Here is a 16,072-nt window from a genome sequence, read left to right as displayed (position 1 = left end):
TGCGATAATGCTCTGGTCTGTTTGTTGACCAAGGCCTCGTTCCCCTCCAATTGCCCAAAGACCTCAAAGGGAAACCCAGCCAAAACTGGGCTAAAAACCTAGCCTTGTGCTCCCTCTCTTGGGATGCTAAGCGAGCTGTCCAAGAGCAGAAAATGGACTCCATCTTCACAGGAATGCATGGGACCCCCCTCCCACCATCTCTCATCAACTTGTACATCTGCCCCCTAGCAACCATCTCAGTGCTATTCTTCCACAAAAAGGAAAAAAGTAGCTTCTCCAACCTTCTCCCAAACCAAAACGGAACAGGAAAAACATATGCTAAATAATTTAAGCTTGGAAGAAGATCAGCCTTTACCACCTCTTACCTTCCCCACAAGGACAACCCCCTAGAGCTCCACCTTGCTATCTCCCCCCTCACTACTTTCAATCTTGCCTCCCAGTTTTCCTTAGCACTGTCTTCTCTAAAAAATTTGATTCCAAGAATTTTCAACCCATCTACAGAAATACTAAATCCTCCTCTTGCCTCTGCCTTTTCAGCCCACGAACCAAAAAACATGACTGAAGACTTGCCTACATTGACTCGTGCCCCAGACACCTTGCAAAACTCGTCTAAAATTCTACCAACCACCTCGAAGTCACGCTCCGAAGTTAAAAACAAGGTTGTGTCATCTGCATAAGCAGCCACTTTGGCACATATGCCTCCACCCCCAGGCAAATGGACGCCCCTAAGAGAAGTCGCCGCCCTCAAAGCCCCCAACAGAGGTTCTAAAGATAAAACATAGAGAAGGGGGGACAAAGGACACCCCTGCCTAACTCCCCCTAACTGCTCCACCTTTCCTGTAAAATGGCCATTAATCCCTATTTTACTGAAAGCTTTCCTGTATAACAAACTAACCCATGCTCTGAACACTGGACCAAACCGCATACGCCTCAAAATTGCTTCCAGAAAGGAATGGCTTACCCTGTCAAAAGCCTTCTCCTGATCTAAGTTCAGGATGGCTAAAGGAAGCTGCCTTTGCTCAGCCCAGCTGATTATATCTCTAACCAGAGCTAAGTTCAAGGAGACTGACCTGCCAGGTACCCCACACGTCTGGTCTGACTGGACAACTGCTCCTATGACCCCCCTAAGTCTCTCAGTCAAGACTTTAGCTAACACCTTATAATCTGTGGTCACCAGAGTAATAGGCCTCCAGTTCCCTAACTCTTCCTTCTCCCCTTTCTTATACAATAATGTTACCAACCCAGTTCTCATTGTTTCGACCAGCTCTCCCCTTCTTAAGCATTCCTGATACACTCCTACCAATTCCTTTCCTACCCACGGAAAAACCACCTCATAAAAAGCAGCTGGAAGGCCATCACATCCCGGAGCTGTACCTTTTTTCAAGGAAGCCACTGCAGAACTAACTTCTTGCAAGGTCAAAGGCCCCTCTAGTGCTTTCCTTTCCTCCTCCTTTAAACCCCCTTCCGAACCCCCCAAAAACTTCCCGAACTCTTTAACTACAGGAGTTCTATCACTGAATAACTCTCTATAAAACCCTTCAGCCACCCCCAGCATGCCCTTCACCGATGTCTGCACCCCTCCTTCGCCCCTCAAGCCCTCAATATAACTTTTCTTTTGCCTACCCCGCACTGATGCAAAGAAGAAGCTAGTTGGCTTTTCATCATAGAGCCGCTTCCGGATGCTTGAACCCTGCAAAAAGGACTTAGCTTCCTCACAGTAATGATGCTTCATTGCATCCTGCAGCTGCCTAGCCCTTGACCATCCCTCGGCTGTCCCCAAGGCACCACCCGTCCATAATGCCTGGAGCTCCTCTGACCACTTACCAACTTTTTCCCGCTTACTCCTTGCCTTGTCCCTACCCCAGTTGCGACAAAAAAAAGCTACCCTCTCCTTGAAGCCCTCCCACCACTCCCCTCCTGACTGAAACAAACCTTGCAAATTCTTCCAACCTGCTACCAAATTAAAGAGAGTTATGCGGAAAACCTTGTCCTCCAGAAAGGAAGTATTGAACCTCCACACCCCCCTCCCTCGCCTCACACCTCCCACATCCACCCATACCCCTACCAAACAGTGATCTGAACACCACATAGGAATTTGAGTGTAATTGAACACCTTCACATATGACGGCAAAAAAAGATAGTCCAAACGTGCTGCCTCCTGCCTACTGTTTCGCCAAGTGAAGGTAGGTACCCTCCCTCCCGCCCCCCGGAAAGAATCAGTGAGCGAGAAACTTGTCAGTAACTGAGCCAGTACATTACCAGAGGCATTATCCAAAGACACATTAAAATCCCCCCCCCCAGCACTAGCAGTCTATTTGTGAACAGAATTGCACTCAAACTCTCCAAAAACCCCTCCCTATCACCCAATTTACTTGGGGCATAAACATTAATAAAGCGAAAGGCTAGACCCCTCCACCTCACATCCACTACCACTACCCTCCCTGGGATGATAACAATAGCAGACTCAATAACAAATTCCCATGAATAAAATAAGATACCCACCCCGTCTGCATTAACATTCCCCACACCCCAAAAGGAAGGCCCCATCTCCCACCCCGCAGAAAAAACAGAAACATCTTTTTTATCCTTCAAATGGCATTCTTGCAAAAAACATACATCCAAAGGTGACCTTTTTAAGGAAATAAAAATTGCCGTTCTCCTTTGTAACATTCTTAGACCTCTTGCATTCAAAGTTGCCACCTTTAAACACAACATTTAAACAAAAACCTTTTAAAAGGAAAAGGAAAAAACCCAGACAAAATCTCACACAAACTTCACATGCTCCCTTTTCGCCCTAAACATTTTTTCCCCTTCCCCATTACTTCTGTCCATTCCCCTCCTTCATCTCCCTCCCTCCCCTCCTCCCCCCCCCTCCCCCCTTATCCTCCCACAAAATTGACTTGACCTTTTCCAAAACCCTTCCACCACCCCCTCTCCCATTTACCCCATTTTCCCCAGAGTCCATCTCACCCACAGCCTCCTTACTCTGGATCCGTCTGAGAGCAGAATCTTGGACTTTACTGCACTTCCTTCCCCGATCCTCAGTCGCATCATCACCAAGCTTCCTTCTCCTTAAGCCTTGGCCCATGTCAGGCCCCATCATGCCCTGCTCCGTCTCCATTACTGAGGGAAACTCCCCTTCCCCATCTGAAGACTCTGCCATCCCTGGCTCCTTCTCTCCGTAAATGCCACACAAAACCTCAGCAACATCGATCTCCGACCATACTTGTGAAGGATTCATCTGAAGCTCTTGTAGACTGCCTTCCGCCTCCACCACGTCTCCAATCCCTGTTTCCGCCACTTGCCTTCTTTCAACTCCACCACCTGCACCCAATCCTGAAGGACCTGCTTCTTGACTCTCTCTTCCTCCTGGGACACTCATCAAAAGTCCATCAAAGTCAACCTGCAGACCTTGACCCTCCTTAAACAGGCTGGCATATGTTTTCTGTCTGCTAGGACAAGCCCGGAACAGATGATCTCCACCTCCACATAAACTGCAGGTTTTTGGCTCGGGGCAAGCTGTCGCCATGTGCTCTGCAGATCCACAAAAACGGCATCTCTGTCCTGTGCAGTCTGCTTTTACATGACCCTGTGCGCCGCACCTCCTACAGTAAACTGGTTGACCTGGATAGTGCAAAAAGCCCCTGTTTGAGCCAATGAAAAAGGACCCAGGTGGATGTACCAAACCATCTGGTGACGCTGTGTCTGTACGCAACTTAACCAGGAATCTTCTTTTCCCAGTCCATATTCCAAATTGGTCCTTTAAACGTTCACCTCCCCTCACCGTCTCTCAATACCTGGCCAAGAATGTCAGGACGTCTCCATCTTCCACAAAGGGATTATACAGGTGTATCGTAAGCGCCAAGAAATCCTGAGCAAAGGCAGGGTAGACATGCAGGCCTATTAACCGCTGGTTTTCTTTTTTCTTCTCCCATGCTTCAAAAAAACTAGAACAGTCTCTTAATTGGAAAAAGGTCAAATCCATAAAGCCAGAGGTTGAAAAGTCTTGTAAGCAGAAAATTAAGGAAGCTGGGATACCAAACACTTCTCTCAATACCTCAGCCACCACAAAATTCCTTCCAAATCTTCTCTTAACTTCAGCAGGTGCATCCGCTTTAACTTGTATCCGAACCGTATTCTTTAGCCGCACCACCATGGTCTGCAAAGGAGTATCCTCTCTCGTAATATCCATTTGGATCGATCAGACTTGATCTTAGCCAAAAGGCCGAGAAGCGATGCCGTTGCCAAGCAGTGGGGGCAGAGCCGGCAAAGGCGACACCCATCTGGGCCGCGGTGGGTTTCGTACTTTGCCTCTAGGACCACTGTTGTCGATCAGATCGTTTGTTAAATAGTGGAAATGATTTGAAACAACCTGCTTTCGCGGACTGGTCCTAGGTTTTTCGATCGACCTCCACAAAAGCACCGCAGTACAATTCTCTGGACTCCCTAGGTCGTTCTTGATCAGGAGGGGGAAAAAAAAAAAAAGCTCAACTTTAACATTTGGATAGTGTGACGAGTCCCTCGTTCTTCCTGCTACGGCCGGCCAGTGGGTGTGGCTGGGAGACTCATCAAGTGAACCATGTACACCCGTGCTTCCCTCTATAAAGCTTGGGCTTTGTTTGGCGTGGTGTGTTGCTTGCTCCTGGGTGCTTTGGTTTTGATTTTGGTCTTTGTTTGTTTATTTTGAGTTCCTTATTCATTTAAATGTGGTTCTGTCTGATGTTTGGTTATTGATGTGTCTGACAGAAATTGTGTTTGGTTTTGTTGATTTCTTGTTTCATATATTTTCTTATTTATGCTGATAAATCTCTTTTTGTTGCAACCTACCAAGCTAACTATGTCCTCCGTTTCATTTGTCACGGCTTTGAGCCGGTCGTGACAATAGCGACCACGGGGTCATTTAGAAAACGGCCGTGGTCAAGTGCCCCCAAAAGCCTGTCGTCCCTGAAGGAAAACTCAGAACTTTGCGAAACCAGGCGAGCGCACGCAACACCCGATTCCATAAAAGGGGCGTGCAAACACACACGGAGCCACAGACAACGCTACGACTGTTAGAAACCACAGGTTCTCTCGGCACCACCTAATCTGCTTTCAACCAGTATGTCCAGGGGAGAGCGCGAACGCAGTCCCCCACTACCATAAATTATGCAGTCGAGATTCCCACATTTGGGGAATTTGCAGGGGTCAGCACAACCGGAGTGCAATGGCCGAGCCTCGCCCTGGGTGAACCACCTTCCTGATCATGGTGTCTCCCCTGCCAGGTAAGTATGAGTCCCCAGGCCTCCAGTCAGAGGCTACCCTATCCCTCTTTGCCGTCCTCATCAACGGTGACCCCCTCCCCCACCCCAAGCAAAGGAAGGGCGTGTCCCTTCCATTACTTGACTGCGATTTCAGTGACCATGCCTTCAAGCCGGCAAACTGCCAAGTACCTACAGGTGCTGGTCGTATAATTAGAATGTCATCAAAAAGTTGATTTCTTTCACTAATTCCTTTCAAAAAGTCAAACTTGTATATTATGTACATTGCACACAGACTGATATATTTCAAATGTTTATTTCTTTTAATTTTGATGATTATAACTGACAACTAAGGAAAATACCAAATCCGGTGTCTCAGCAAATTTAGAATATTACTTAAGACCAATACAAAGAAAGGATTTTTAGAAATCTTGGCCAACTGAAAATTATAAACATGAAAAGTATGAGCATGTGCAGCACTCAATACTTAGTTGGGGCTCCTTTTGCCTGAATTACTGCAGCAATGCGGCGTGGCATGGAGTCGATCGGTCTGTGGCACTGCTCAGGTGTTATGAGAGCCCAGGTTGCTCTGATAGTGGCCTTCAGCTCTTCTTAATTGTTGGGTCTGGCATATGGCATCTTCCTCTTCACAATACCCCGTAGATTTTCTATGGGGTTAAGGTCAGGCGAGTTTGCTGGCCAATTAAGAACAGGGATACCATGGTCCTTAAACCGGGTACTGGTAGCTTTGGCACTGTGTGCAGGTGCCAAGTCCTGTTGGGAAATGAAATCTGCATCTCCATAAAGTTGGTCAGCAGCAGGAAGCATGAAGTGCTCTAAAACTTCCTGGTATACGGCTGCGTTGACCTTGGACCTCAGAAAACACAGTGGGCCAACACCAGCAGATGACATGGCACCCCAAACCATCACTGACTGTGGAAACTTTAGGCTGGCCCTCAAGCGACGTGGATTGTGTGCCTCTCCTCTCTTCCTCCAGACTCTGGGACCCCAATTTCCAAAGGAAATGCCAAATTGACTTTCATCAGAGAACGTAACTTTGGACCACTCAGCAGCAGTCCAGTCCTTTTTGTCGAGGCACTTCTGACGCTGTCTGTTGTTCAAGAGTGGCTTGACATAAGGAACGAGACAGCTGAAAACCATGTCTTGCATACGTCTGTGCGTAGGGGTTCTTGAAGCACTGACTCCAGCTGCAGTCCACTCTTTGTGAATCTCCCCCACATTTTTGAATGGGTTCTGTTTCACAGTCCTCTCCAGGGTGCGGTTATCCCTATTGCTAGTACACTTTTTTTCTACCACATCTTTTCCACCCCTTCGCCTCTCTATTAATGTGCTTGGACACAGAGCTCTGCGAACAGCCATCCTCTTTTGCAATGACCTTTTGTGTCTTGGCCTCCTTGTGCAAGGTGTCAGTGGTCGTCTTTTGGACAACTGTCAAGTCAGCAGTCTTCCCCATGACTGTGTAGCCTACAGAACTAGACTGAGAGACCATTTAAAGGCCTTTGCAGGTGTTTTGAGTTAATTAGCTGATAAGAGTGTGTGGCACCAGGTGTCTTCAATATTGAACCTTTTCACAATATTCTAATTTTCTGAGATAGTGACTTTGGGATTTTCCGTAGTTGTCAGCTATACTCATCAAAATGAAAAGAAATAAACATGTGAAACCTCTCAGTCTGTGTGTAATGAATGAATATGATATATAAAAGTTTCACTTTTTGAAAGGAATTAGTGAAATAAATCAACTTTTTGATGACATTCTAATTATATGACCAACACCTGTACACGAGCAGTGGTTCCCATCAGTCAGGCGTGTTTGATTAGATGTCTCCCTGATCAAACACACCCGATCCAACTCATCAGCTTGTTGGTAAAGACTCCAAGACCTCAGACGGGCGCATCAGACAAGAGTGACATCCAAGACGTGCAGTGCTGGTTTGGGAACCGCTGCTTTGGAACAACGGCGACCGTTTCATAAGGGTGCGAGACGGTGCCACCCTGCCAGCCACCCCACCGCAGGTACATAGAGACTCCTTGTGAAGCTCCAGCGACATTCCCTCTGCTATTAACCACAACGATTTGCAGTCCCCCAAAAGGGGAAGCACACGGTTCCTGGAGACACTGCAATACCAGGTCGATGCGTGGAGTGGACGGAGCAAGCCCCGGTTCCGGCTCCATGAGCCAAAAATCCATTTAATATGTAGTCCCCAGATAGGGGACGTACCAGATATTAAACTGATAAGAACAGATTTTTTTTTTTCTTTCGAAAAGTTTTATTGTCACAGTTTCATTCATTGTTTCATGCCACACATTTTAAAACATACTCAGTTCCACAAATTAAAACAGAGGTGACACACTTCTGGTTAAAATCAGTTATTGTTGTGTGTCGTGTACAAGTCCATGTATGTAAATCAGTGTGGTGTTAAAAGCAGGGCAGATGAATAAAAATAAAATTAAAATAAATGAATAAATAGTCAAGATAAGAGACAATAAAACATTTCAACTAAAACATCATCTGTTGTACAGGATCGAGGGTGAGTCCTTATCAAGAATTTCCATTCACTCCAGGTCTCCAGAACAGGCCCAAGACTCCCCGCTTCGGGGGCCCAGCGGAAATCCCCTCTCCTCCGGCCCGCTGGCCCGCTGTTCCCGTAGCCGGTGTGGTGAGGGTGCATCTACGGGCGGCCAAGGTTGGTGGCGGCCGGGACCTTCTTGTGTGACCCCGGCCCCCCCATCCGAATAACGACGTGCGGCCCACCCTGCAGCATAGATCTTATCCTCTGCTCGCACGCGTGGAGGGGGGCCGTCACGCGTTTCCCCACCAGCAGGTTTCTGGTGGCCCAGATGGCATCCTTGATCACGTTTAGGGTGAGCCAGAGCGAGGTAAAATCTGGCGGTGTCAAATCCTTCAAGCCCTGACCCACCCCCAGGATGGCGAGCTTGTAATCCACCTGGGCCCCACCCGCTGGCAGGCACAGGAAAAACAGGGGGCCGGTCTTGGCCCACAGGTCCCGCGCAGCGCCGCACTCCCAGAGCAGATGATGGACGGTCTCCGGGGAACCACATCCGGACCGTGAGCAGGTAGAGTTTTTGGCCATGCCTCTGGAGTGCATAACCGCCCTGACCGGGAGGATCTCGTGGGCCACCATCCACGCCAAGTCTTTGTGCCTGTTCTGGAGAGCTGGGTGGGCAACGTTCCGCCAAACTTGTCTGGCCTCACTTAACGTGAGGCCTGGGATTGGACTCACCGTTTCTCGATCCTGCACAAGAGAGATCAAAGACTTGTGATTAGTTAAAATGGTGGCATCCTTTCCTTCCAATGAGTGTTTCTTTAAAAAGGTCTTAATAAAACTGTACTCTTTTGGCAAATTAAAAGACACTGGACTTTTAAGATCAATCGGTAAAACTCTCAGCGCTCTTAGGTAGGACCCCATCCAGAAACGAGCCATAGCCGCTGTCTTGTTCTCTCTGGATGAGGTCAATGCATATTGGACATGGAGGGCGGCAAAGCGGCTTCCTAAAAACAAGTGGGGGTCTGGGAGGCCTTTCCCGCCGTTCTCTTTTCTTTTTTTAACGACCTCCCTCTTCAGTCGTTCCCACTTGGACCCCCACAGGAAATAAAATACCGCCCTCTCCAGGTTGGCCAGGAATCTTCTTGGGGGACTAAAAACAGAACAGACAAGTAAAATTAGGGGTAAAATCACTGCTTTAAAAATTAAAATCTTTCCTTCAATCGTCATTTGTCTTAGTCCCCAAAACCCCAGTCTTTGCCTAACTTTCCCTAAGATGTCAGTCCAGTTCCCCCGTCCTCCACCCTCTTTGTCAAACTTTACACCTAAAACTGTCAGGTCATTGTCTTTAAAATCCAAATCCAGTCCACCTGTGTCCACGTTTCCCCACGGCCCGAAGAGCTGGGCCTCGGACTTACTCCTATTGAGCTTGGCGCCCGAGGCCCGACCGTACCAGTCAGTCAAGTCCAATGCGCTTCGTACCGATAAAAGGTCAGTCGCTAAAAGGGTTACGTCGTCCATATATAAAACACAGGTCGCCGTCAGTCCACCAGTCCCTGGGACGTCCAGTCCTTTAATCCATTTATCCCTTCTCAAGATTTGTGCCAGTGGCTCAATGCAGGCCACATACAGTAGGGGAGATAAAGGACACCCCTGACGGACGCCGCTGTGAATGTTTACAGCTTTGGATAGATGCCCATTAACTGCAAATTTACTGACTAGGCTGTTGTAAAGCAGTCCCACCCAAGCTATAAACCTCCCTGGAAACCCCATTTTCTCCTGTACCTTAAAAAGGAACTGGTACGAGATGCGGTCAAAAGCTTTTTCAAAATCTAAATTTAGGACTACTAGCCGGATATTTCTGTCTCTCGCGTAACAGATGGTGTCTCTAATCAGCACCAGGCTGTCTGTGATCTTCCTACCGGGCACAGCGCATGCTTGATCCAGGTGGATTACGTCCTCTAAAACAGTCGACATGCGTGTAGCTAAAATCTTACTAAAAATTTTACAGTCAAAATTTAAAAGCGTGATTGGTCGCCAGTTCTTCAATTCAGTCCTGTCCCCCTTTTTGTATAATAATGAAACTATCCCTACTCTAAAGCTGTCCGGAAGTCTATCAAGAGTCTCAAATTCTTTAAAAACTGTCAGTAGGTCATGTGCTAAAATGTCCCAGAAAGTCAAATAAAACTCCAAGGGAAGTCCATCCATTCCTGGGGACTTCCCTTTTTTAAAACCTTTGAGGGATTCTTTTATTTCTAAAAGAGTAAAATCCTGGGCTAAAAGCACGTTTGGACTCTTTATCTTTTTATCTAAAAAATCTAAAACTTCCTTTAAGATGTCGTCGTGTACTTCTTTTGGACTATATAAATCACTATAAAAATGTTCTATTTCACCTAAAATTTCCTCCATGGTTTTTGCCTCCCTCCCTCCCAAAGTTTTTAAAATGGTTATTGACCCTCCCCGTGAAATAGTCTTTTTAAAAAAATACCGTGTACACTTTTCTCCTTCTTCTATCTCTTTTTAGACATTTCTTTCTTTACTTCCTTTATTTCCTCTTTAAAATCCAATCCATTATTTAAAAGGTTAAAATATCTCTGCAGTCTTTTTTGCAGCCCCATCATGCATCTTTTTTCATTGTTCTTTTTCTCTTTACCTATTTTTCTAAAAAAATGTCCTGTCTTTTGTTTCACCATCTCCCACCACTGTGCCCGTGATTCGTAAAAGTCCTGGAGAGTCTGCCATTGGCTGAACTGCTCCCTATACTCTCTAACCACTTCTTCATCCTCTAATAGGGAGCAGTTCAGCTTCCACAGCCCTCCCCCTACTGTCACACCCGTGGGTAGTGAAAGGGTGCAGGAGAGCATCATGTGATCAGTGAAGAAAAGGGGGGTCAATGTTGCATCGGTCGGCGGGCAGTCTCTTGTAAAAATATAGTCGATTCGAGAGGCTCTGGCGCCATCACCACTGAACCAGGTGAAGCCCTCCTCTCTCTGATGCATTGTTTTAAAACAGTCGACTAACTTAAAATATTTGACTAAATTCTTTAATAAAACCGATGTCTTGTCGACCTTAAAATCATCTCCTACCCTTTTTCTATCTTTTTTTGTTAAAACACAATTAAAATCCCCTGCTACCACTAGGTCTAAAAGCTTGTATCTATCATTTTTCCCTGTAAAACCATACATATTTAAAACATTAAAATCCTTACCTAAAAAAGTCAGATTAACTAAAATTGCCCACCCATTCCTCACCACAGTGCTGCCCTTCACCGAGATATTGGGATTATTAATTAAAAAGGCAACACCGTCATTTTTGTTAAAATTGGAGCCACTCCAGATGGAGGGTCCTGAGGTCCAAAGTTCTTGCCATCTCCTGTAGTTTGTTAAAAAAAGGCAGAGCACACTCTTGCAATAAATAAATATCTGACTTAAAATTTTTTAAACTTGATAAAACACTCTGTGCTCGAAGAGTAGACTTCACACTTCTCACATTTATTGTAGAGATAGTGAGGGCCATGAGCAGTATGGTTAAAAATACAAACATTTAAGAAAAAAGACTGCAGAACATTACATTAAAATCATGTTATTTCATGTGGCATTTGCCTCTCCTTTTCCCCAGAAAAACTGGGATCAGGAGGCCAAATGCTCGCCACTTCAGAGTCCACAGAGCGAACCTCTTGTGGCTCTTTGGGTGACGATGTTCTCAGCTTGATGTGCAGGAAAGAGACTTCATTGGGAGACTCTGCAGGCCACATACGGTCTAGATCTTTTGAAGCAGAACTATCTAGCCGATGCGCTGCCCGCAGCCTTTTGTCCTCTTTATGTGACAGAGGAGATCACGCAGTCCTTTTCTGCACTTGAGCATTTGGGAGTGAACAGTCAGCTTCACTCCCACTTGATGGCATACTTATCTCAGAAACGGTGTTGAGGGAGGAAACCGTTTCCTCCTCTTCATCTTTTGTATCATTTCCTTTCTCTTGTCTTGGAATGGTTCCCTCCCCCTGTTTCGTTTCAATCTGTGACTCTGCCTCTTTAGCCACCCCACTTCCTCTTTCCTGCCCAATCCCTGAGGTTGGCAGAGAAATTGAATTTCCCGCCAAAACCTCAGGGACCGCCTCCTTCTCCCTTTGTTCTTCTGTTTGTTCTGATTGTGGGGTGGCCATTTTGTTGCCTTTAGGTTTGTTGGCAAAGCTTTTTGGGCAATCTCTGTAGAGATGGTTTGATTCTCCACACAGGTTGCACCGCCTGCCATTGGTACACTCTTCAAAATTATGACCAATTTCTCTGCATTTCCCACATACAATTTCCTGGCATGCTTCAGCCAAATGCCCAAACTTTCCACATTTTCTGCATAATTTGGGCATGCCCTGGTAATGAATGTAGCCTCTGTTCTCACCCAGCACAATCATAGAAGGCAGATGCTTCAGGCCCTGGTAGCTCCCGGCATCTTCCCATTGTTTAACAGGAATTCGCCAGGAGCATGTCCAGATGCCATCCTCATCTAAAACCTTGACTGGCTGGCCTCGAACCGTGCAAAATCTACCCAGCCAGACACAAATGTCCTCCCCAGTCACTGTCTCATTAAACATTCTAACAATAACAGTTTTAAGTGTATTATCAGATAGCTTTTCAACAGTAAACATGGAGAACTGGGATTTTACTGATTCAAATCTGTGCCAAAAATCATTCAGGTGGGAAACAGCTCTAAAGCTAACATCATAGCCTTTGTTCAGGGACAGAGTCACAATACAGTTCAGTTCTTCAGGTTTAAAATGTAAAGTCTTCTGGAGAAGCTTCCTGGAGAAGTCGAGACGCGACATCCCCATGAGCCTTCCATCAACTTCTCTGAATAAAAAACGCACGCTGTGGTGCCTCCGCAAGCCGGCACGGGCAGCCGACATGGTGGAGGCACCAACAGCCTAAAACAAACTTTTAAAAATCAAACACCAAAAAAAAAAAATAAATAAATAAATAACACCTTACCTTAAAACAGCTTGTTTGTAAAAACAGTAGCAGCAATTTCAAATATACCTCTTGAAAGTTGGGGGCTCGCGATACTGCAAGATCTCGAGCCAAGAAACCTCCAAAAGGCGATCGCAGCTCAACCTGACGACAAGATACTTGATCTTAGCCAAAAGGCCGAGAAGCGATGCCGTTGCCAAGCAGTGGGGGCAGACCCGGCAAAGGCGACGCCCATCTGGGCCGCAGTGGGTTTCGTACTTTGCCTCTAGGACCACTGCTGTCGATCAGATCGTTTGTTAAATAGTGGAGATGATTTGAAACAACCTGCTTTCGCGAACTGGTCCTAGGTTTTTCCATCGACCTCCACAAAAGCACCGCAGTACAATTCTCTGGACTCCCTAGGTCGTTCTTGATCAGGAGGGGGGGAAAAAAAAAAAAGCTCAACTTTAACATTTGGATAGTGTGACGAGTCCCTCGTTCTTCCTGCTACGGCTGGCCAGTGGGTGTGGCTGGGAGACTCATCAAGTGAACCATGTACACCCGTGCTTCCCTCTATAAAGCTTGGGCTTTGTTTGGCGTGGTGTGTTGCTTTCTCCTGGGTGCTTTGGTTTTGATTTTGGTCTTTGTTTGTTTATTTTGAGTTCCTTATTCATTTAAATGTGGTTCTGTCTGATGTTTGGTTATTGATGTGTCTGACAGAAATTGTGTTTGGTTTTGTTGATTTCTTGTTTCATATATTTTCTTATTTATGCTGATAAATCTCTTTTTGTTGCAACCTACCAAGCTGCCTATGTCCTCCGTTTCATTTGTCACGGCTTTGAGCCGGTCGTGACAATAGCGACCACGGGGTCATTTAGAAAACGGCCGTGGTCAAGTGCCCCCAAAAGCCTGTCGTCCCTGAAGGAAAACTCAGAACTTTGCGAAACCAGGCGAGCGCACGCAACACCCGATTCCATAAAAGGGGTGTGCAAACACACATGGAGCCACAGACAACGCTACGACTGTTAGAAACCACAGGTTCTCTCGGCACCACCTAATCTGCTTTCAACCAGTATGTCCAGGGGAGAGCGCGAACGCAGTCCCCCACTACCATAAATTATGCAGTCGAGATTCCCACATTTGGGGAATTCGCAGGGGTCAGCACAACCGGAGTGCAATGGCCGAGCCTCGCCCTGGGTGAACCACCTTCCTGATCATGGTGTCTCCCCTGCCAGGTAAGTATGAGTCCCCAGGCCTCCAGTCAGAGGCTACCCTATCCCTCTTTGCCGTCCTCATCAACGGTGACCCCCCTCCCCCACCCCAAGCAAAGGAAGGGCGTGTCCCTTCCATTACTTGACTGTGATTTCCGTCACCATGCCTTCAAGCCGGCAAACTGCCAAGCACCTACAGGTGCTGGTCGTATAATTAGAATGTCATCAAAAAGTTGATTTCTTTCACTAATTCCTTTCAAAAAGTCAAACTTGTATATTATGTACATTGCACACAGACTGATATATTTCAAATGTTTATTTCTTTTAATTTTGATGATAACTGACAACTAAGGAAAATCCCAAATCCGGTATCTCAGCAAATTTAGAATATTACTTAAGACCAATACAAAGAAAGGATTTTTAGAAATCTTGGCCAACTGAAAATTATAAACATGAAAAGTATGAGCATGTGCAGCACTCAATACTTAGTTGGGGCTCCTTTTGCCTGAATTACTGCAGCAATGCGGCGTGGCATGGAGTCGATCGGTCTGTGGCACTGCTCAGGTGTTATGAGAGCCCAGGTTGCTCTGATAGTAGCCTTCAGCTCTTCTGCATTGTTGGGTCTGGCATATGGCATCTTCCTCTTCACAATACCCCGTAGATTTTCTATGGGGTTAAGGTCAGGCGAGTTTGCTGGCCAATTAAGAACAGGGATACCATGGTCCTTAAACCGGGTACTGGTAGCTTTGGCACTGTGTGCAGGTGCCAAGTCCTGTTGGGAAATGAACTTTGGACCACTCAGCAGCAGTCCAGTCCTTTTTGTCGAGGCGCTTCTGACGCTGTCTGTTGTTCAAGAGTGGCTTGACACAAGGAACGAGACAGCTGAAAACCATGTCTTGCATACGTCTGTGCGTAGGGGTTCTTGAAGCACTGACTCCAGCTGCAGTCCACTCTTTGTGAATCTCCCCCACATTTTTGAATGGGTTCTGTTTCACAGTCCTCTCCAGGGTGCGGTTATCCCTATTGCTAGTACACTTTTTTTCTACCACATCTTTTCCTTCCCTTCGCCTCTCTATTAATGTGCTTGGACACAGAGCTCTGCGAACAGCCAGCCTCTTTTGCAATGACCTTTTGTGTCTTGGCCTCCTTGTGCAAGGTGTCAGTGGTTGTCTTTTGGACAACTGTCAAGTCAGCAGTCTTCCCCATGACTGTGTAGCCTACAGAACTAGACTGAGAGACCATTTAAAGGCCTTTGCAGGTGTTTTGAGTTAATTAGCTGATAAGAGTGTGTGGCACCAGGTGTCTTCAATATTGAACCTTTTCACAATATTCTAATTTTCTGAGATAGTGACTTTGGGATTTTCCGTAGTTGTCAGTTATACTCATCAAAATGAAAAGAAATAAACATGTGAAACCTCTCAGTCTGTGTGTAATGAATGAATATTATATATACAAGTTTCACTTTTTGAAAGGAATTAGTGAAATAAATCAACTTTTTGATGACATTCTATGACCAGCACCTGTACACGAGCTGCGGTCCTTTAGACCAGTGGTTCCCATCAGTCAGGCGTGTTTGATTAGATGTCTCCCTGATCAAACACACCTGATCCAACTCATCAGCTCGTTGGTAAAGACTCCAAGACCTCAGACGGGCGCATCATAAAGGTGCGAGACGGTGCCACCCTGCCAGCCACCCCACTGCAGGTACATAGAGACTCCTTGTGAAGCTCCAGCGACATTCCCTCTGCTATTAACTACAACGATTTGCAGTCCCCCAAAAGGGGAAGCACACCGTTCCTGGAGACACTGCAATACCAGGTCGATGCGTGGAGTGGACGGAGCAAGCCCCGGTTCCGGCTCCATGAGCCAAAAATCCATTTAATATGTAGTCCCCAGATAGGGGACGTATCAGATATTAAACTGATAAGAACAGATTTTTCTTTCGAAAAGTTTTATTGTCACCATTTTCAGTTTTCCTTTTCACACACACAATTTTTTTTTTTTTTTATTAACACACAAATGTAAATCAAGCAAAAAAAAAAGGGTACACCTGGTTAAAAGAAAAAAAAAATACGTTCTTTGATAAAAGGAAAATAAAACCATAGTGTAAGTCTTGTTTAAAAGTCCATGTGTGTAGTGTGTTTAAAAGGACTGTAGGG

General features: G+C 46.1%; 2 non-coding genes and 2 pseudogenes across 2 annotated transcripts; all 4 read right to left on the bottom strand.

Moving 5' to 3' along the window:
- Window positions 1-5,105: 5,105 nt before the first annotated feature.
- On the bottom strand, window positions 5,106-5,269 carry LOC137010053 (U1 spliceosomal RNA). The gene has a single exon (XR_010893132.1). It is a non-coding gene; the product is annotated as a U1 spliceosomal RNA (small nuclear RNA).
- A 2,079-nt stretch (window positions 5,270-7,348) lies between these two features.
- On the bottom strand, window positions 7,349-7,527 carry LOC137010291 (U2 spliceosomal RNA; annotated as a pseudogene).
- A 6,254-nt stretch (window positions 7,528-13,781) lies between these two features.
- Window positions 13,782-13,945, bottom strand: LOC137010009 (U1 spliceosomal RNA). The gene has a single exon (XR_010893090.1). It is a non-coding gene; the product is annotated as a U1 spliceosomal RNA (small nuclear RNA).
- Window positions 13,946-15,694: 1,749 nt separating this feature from the next.
- Window positions 15,695-15,867, bottom strand: LOC137010246 (U2 spliceosomal RNA; annotated as a pseudogene).
- Between the last annotated feature and the right edge of the window lie 205 nt (window positions 15,868-16,072).

The sequence above is a fragment of the Chanodichthys erythropterus genome, chromosome 20, assembly GCF_024489055.1.
Source record: "Chanodichthys erythropterus isolate Z2021 chromosome 20, ASM2448905v1, whole genome shotgun sequence".
NCBI lineage: Eukaryota > Metazoa > Chordata > Actinopteri > Cypriniformes > Xenocyprididae > Chanodichthys > Chanodichthys erythropterus.
This window is presented reverse-complemented; position numbering and strand designations above follow the sequence as displayed.